This window comes from Podarcis pityusensis (assembly GCF_964106645.2).
Source record: "Podarcis pityusensis genome assembly, chromosome: 4".
In the NCBI taxonomy this organism is placed as follows: domain Eukaryota; kingdom Metazoa; phylum Chordata; class Lepidosauria; order Squamata; family Lacertidae; genus Podarcis; species Podarcis pityusensis.
In genome coordinates this window covers 49,766,641-49,772,640 of record NC_138027.1, presented here as the reverse complement: position 1 = coordinate 49,772,640, position 6,000 = coordinate 49,766,641, and positions in this window count along the sequence as shown.

Genomic DNA, 6,000 nt, shown 5'->3' with positions numbered 1-6,000 from the left:
TTTTCATTGGCTACAGTCCTTTCATGCAAGAAGCCATATCCAAGTGGCCATCCTGGCTTTATAATATGTGAAATATGGGATAGGTCGCTCTCATGGTATAGTTTGCCATGTTTTAGAAATCAAAGCGATTTGGCTAGGTCCTATAAGTCTCTCTGAGCAGATCTGAGAAATAGTTTTCAAGTGAGTTTTCAACAGGGGCTGCCAATAGGTTTTTATCTATAATTAGGCATTTAACCTCTGTGGTATAAGTTTTTTATTGTGCAAAAGGTCATTAGTAATCTTCCTCTTTTTCTCTCACCCACTTTCCTGCTGCTCTCTTACTGCTTCAACATGTAGGCTTTAGCTTTTAACTGCAGCTAATTTGGAAAGATTTGATACATACTAGCCATAATGAGAGAGCAGAAGAATTTTAAACAATCTTCTTAGCAGATCAGGAAAAAGAAAACTAAACAACCTTTGTCCAATTAGCATTGGAAAGGGGATCTTGGGCCACTTGGGAACCACATAATGGCCTCATGCTGCAAAACGGAGATGACATAATTACCTACATAAGCACTAAAAGGTATAAAAAGCAAAGTACGAAGCATGTAAATATATTGCAGACATTAGCACAAAAGTTTTTGCTGAGGTTCTAAGCTGACAATAGTTAGATGCAGACATTTTCTGTCACAGACATCTGCCCAGGGGCAGAGTCAGGGAATGCTCATCCATCTACAAAATTATTGCGATTGTTATGCACTTTGCTATTATTTTTACAGTGAAAAGCAGGTTACAATTTTATATATACATATACATATACATATACATATACATACACACTAGGTTGCTCTCCATATGTGTGAGGACAATGAGACTTGCGAAAAGGGGGCAGAGTGAGTGTGCTCATTTTCACTGCCCCTCACATGGTAACAGCCTCAGCTCAGTATACCTGAAGGAGTGTTTCCACCCCCACCGTTCAGCCCGGATACTGAGGTCCAGCGCTGACAGCCTTCTGGTGGTTCCCTCACTGCTAGAAGTAAGGTTACAGGGAACCAGACAGAGGGCCTTCTCGGTAGTGGCACCCACCCTGTGGAATGCCCTCCCATCAGATGTCAAGGAAATAAACAGCTACCTGACTTTTAGAAAACATCTGAAGGCTGTTTAGGGAAGTGTTTAATCTTTGATGTTTTATTGTGTTTTTAATATTCTGTTGGAAGCCGCCCAGAGTGGCTGGGGAGGCCCAGCCAGATGGGTTATGCCTTAAGAGGGTTACTGTCACTTATGGAAAGTGTTAATGTCTATTTTGGAGGCACAGCACACAAATACCTTTGAACAGTCTACACATCCATAATGGCTGCAACTTTTATTCTGAAGGAAAAGCATATGTGAGACTCCCTGTATACAGCCCAATGTGTGCATCTGATATGGGTTGGATTTATGCCAAAATCCAGTTCCAGGATGGCTAAAAAGTGGCACTTGCTGCAAAGAGCACCATTGCAAGGAAATTTCAGCCAATGTGGGCAATAACCATGTGATCCGATCTATATTGGCACTAGGTCAAGCCTCCACATCTTCAGGATGAAAGGAACAGAATGAAGCAAACTTTTAAAACTCATGACTGTTGGTGGTGGGACACTGCCATGGCAAAAATCCCAAGCTTCACCCTGGTGGATGGGAAGCTACTGGAGTAGGATTTCTTGCAGCGGCAGCTAGCACAAACCCCCCAAATAGGGCACTTTGGTTTGTGTAGATCCAGCATTCTGGAAGTTTTGGATCTGCTTGATCCTAAGCCTCATAGATTCCCCAAGGGGACCTATCCTTGGGTAAATTAGCTGTACCAGCCTGGAATTGAGGCAAAAAAAGGGGGCATAGGGCTGTAGATGAACCTGGTATTCTGTGCTTCCCCAGTAGGATTCCTCTGTTCTTTTCAGAGGGTGCAACATGCTACAGACAAATAAGAATTGAATTAATGTGTTTGACCAAACTGCGGGAGGCAGTAGAAGACAGGAGTGCCTGGCGTGCACTGGTCCATTGGGTCACGAAGAGTCGGACATGACTAAACGACTAAACAACAACAATGTGTTCACACAAAATTATGCTCAAATGTTTTCTTCCAATCCGCTTTAGCATGAGGCAACCACACACACCCCAGATCCAGCCTGTTATTATACTTGGCTATCTATTGTAGAGGACCGATGAGGAGTATGTGAAGACTAAAGACAAATGTACAAACAGCCTGGATGATTTCAATTTACAAAGTAGTATTTTCCCTCATTTCTCACCTCCTATCATTCTACTCAATGTTCACCTTTAATGCACTGGTTGTTTTTGCAGGAAGAGAATAAAAGCTGGCATTGACTGATCGTAGGAGGGTGAATCTACACCAATTAAAATTTCTAGTCTGGTTTAAGAAGAAAATGTAGATGCAACAAGGCCAATGCAGAGAGATTTAGCTATTAAGTATGGCACAAGAGAGATCACAGGCACAAAACCAGGACACCCAAACTTAAGTAGAAATATTTTGATATAAATTTCTAGAACCATAGTTGTTCTTATTGTCTGCCAGCTCTTTCAATACAAAAGGCTGTTGCAAAATGATTACAAGACAAATTTCTTATTAACGCATAAACATAATTACCGAAGCCAATACACATTTAATTAGGAGAATGAATTACAGTACTGAAATATATTTATTGAACAAATAGTATTTATCCTGGAATCTGATGCCAGCACTAATTTTAAAAGCTTGCATCTTGAATCTTAAAAAAAGAAAAAGAAAAAGAAAATACTCAATTTTGCAGAGATACCTTGGACTTTTTATACATTTCACAGCCTGTGTCTGCTCACAAGTAAGTCACAGAGTTAAAGAATTGTAGAATTCTAGTATAACCTCCAATGATGAAGAGGCTACCACCTTCTTAGGTAGTCCCATTAAGTCCAATATTATCCTTGTTTCCCCAAGTCAGTGACCTTTAATATTTTTTATGTGCTTTGCTGCGTCACATAACCAGGAGTAGTTTGTTTGTTTAGTTCATTGAAATAAATGCAATATTTCCCCAAAGCAGCAATTAGAATATAAGAAAATCAGTTTAAAATAAATAAGATATTAAAGAATAACTGCACCTGCTCTGATGATGTATTAAAGCAAGAGAAGAGGCTGAACCAACGTCTGTCTGTCATAGACTTACAAAGCCAAACCTCACCCCTAGTATTTGTAGGCTAAGAGTTTACTCATTGATTTAATGAATAATCACAGAAGAGTAATCAGAAGGAAACTTCTAACAGTAAAATTAGATGAGAACTGAATGAAGTAGTTAGACTTAGGTAAGGGTAGCATCACTGCTTTCTATTATTAGTAATTAATACTAATAGCTCCGCGCTGGGCCCATTCTCCATATCCAGATCTTCGAGAAGTGTCAATGCTGTGTCAGCACTTCTACCTTCCAGAAACTACTTTCGGGTTAGAAATAAGGATCCTTACAAACCATCTTTCAGTTCAATGTGGTATTATTCAATGCTAAGCTTTAAAAAGCACTGATAACAAGAGCTTATAATGGGAACACTCAAAGTCCCTTAACTGTAATATCATGAGCAGGAAGGTGAAAGTAAGGAAAGCTTAAGTGATAACTAGCCTTAAGAATTCAGCTGCTGTCTGTAAGACCATGATAAAAATAAATGCTGCTTTCAAAGCAATAAATTATTAATTTAGGAATGACTGAACTGAATATAGGAAAGTAAAGCTGTCAAATGAGGTAAACTTCAGATTGCTGCATACAGGAAACCTTGAGTTCTTTAAAAACGAGACCCTCAGTCCTAGATAATGGATTTGCAAGCTGTGGAACACAGGGAGATCTCGTACAGAATCAGACCATTTGCCTCTCCAGCGCAGTGTTGTTACACTGAATGGCAGCATACAGGAGCCTTTCCTGGAGAAATTAGGGATTGCAAATACTAGGGATTGGAACTAGAACTTTCTTCATGGAAGAATCTGAAGGTCATTTGTCAAGGGATATATCTGTTCTCTACCTGGAGAGTATTGGGTGTGGGTATTCCCATTCTATCCCTCTTACCTTCAGGGGAAACATTCTAATTTTTTTCTGTCAGCTAACAGAAAACAACAGATGCCTGTATGATATCTGGATCTGGCCAATATGTACTAATTAGAAGAAAAAAAGAGCGTTGTAGTGAATCCGATTTAACCTAAGGACTATTATTGATTTAAATGTGTTTGAGGATCTGGCTGCAAACAGCTGGCAAACCAAAAAGGGAAATAAAGAAATGCAAATGGGTGAATTTTTATTTCCCCAAATTTATAATAAGCTTCAAATGCAAATTTCAGCCGTAAAGCTACCAAAATAGAAACACAGGATAGTTGAGAATACATTCACCACCTCCTTTGTAATTACATGTATTGTTTGTGCAGGTGCAATGACTGACAGCTTGGTTTGTTCTAGTTATGCAACAAAAATTTCAGAATAGCCTCCAATATTTATGCAATTTTACTAAAAGCAGCACATTTGGCAAAGTTGGCAAAGTAATTTTGCTTTAGAAAGTTTCATTTGTCGAGCGACTTCTGTCAACTCAAGTGAAATATCTGTATATTTCTACATGTCAAATGAACAAGCTATGTGTAGTTATATATGCTGCTCTCATCTTTCTATGCTAAACTATGTTTGCACTTCAAAGCCTTGAGGAGTTAGTTTTCTTTTCTACAATAAAGTCAAATCAAACTTTCACATTCTTGTGGTTGGATAATATATGTAGGAAGTATTGATGCTGAATTTAATTGGAATACAGGGCCAAGCAGAATAATCTGATCTTATTTTTAAAGTTATACCACAGACTATTTGGGATGGGTGGGAATATCATATATGAACAATTTTCATCTGATGGCATATAGCTTGCCAGCAGACTTAACCACGGAACATTCATTTAAATGTTAATATATCAAAGCTTTAGCAGAATATTTAAAATATAATCTGAGCAGCAACACTCCAGAATCCATGCTGTAGAATCAGTACTTTGAAATCTGATCTTTAAACATCTAGGCCTTGTGGATGTTATACCATTAACACAGTTAATTCAAATGAGGGCTCCTCTAGCCTAATGCAAAAGCAGGGAGGGAGGCCCAATCCAGGAAGAAGAATTATGGAGGAATCATTTTGTTTCTAAGGTTATATATATATATGGATTTATACATAGCTGCATGGAATTGGCTAACAGTTTGCAAACTGGCTTTTTTGCTGGGAGTTGTGGAGATACCAGCAGGGTTTTAGTATAACTTGGTCAAACCAGGGTTCGGCTAATGAAGTTTCTGTCTTTTTATGCAGACACCAAGGGGCCAAAACTTGATGAGTTCTAATCATCAGTTCATGGACTATATACCTTACCCTACTGGATCATAGTTGTATGCCAGTGATGGGGTAGAATTATACCCAAACTGAAATGAGTGGTTAAGGGGGAGGGGCTCTGCTATAGAGAATAAAAGTCCTGACTCATCCAGAATTTCAAAGGCGTAACTGACGTCTGGGGGTGGGGCAAGTCAATCAGAAAATCAAGTTACTTTGGCGTTTATGTAAAAAAAAAAAGCTCAACAATTCTGGGGTCTTCCTCAGATATGGCAATCCTATCATTGGCTAATGCTGAGAAGAGCTTGTGACACTAGAGGGAATTTTTACAGCCAGTGCTCAGCAACTTTATTCAGAACCTAAGGAAACAGAGATTGCTACACTAGAGTAAAAATGCAATGAAAGTTCTGAGAAATTCCAGTGGAGATTGCCACAAAAGACCTGAGAAAAGCCTGAAAGACTTTATAGGCAAGAAGAAAAATGACCGCTGGGAGGAGCACAGAAAGAAGAAACACTGTGTTGCATCTGTAGCGGCGAAGTCAGATGCCTTCATCTGTCCCACTGTCAATAAAACATGTGTCTCCTGTGCTGGTCTACACAGCCACAGCAGGCACTGTGACTCTCCAATGGTTTGACTTTACCCCCAAAGGCACACTCTTCCATTGCCTCAAGA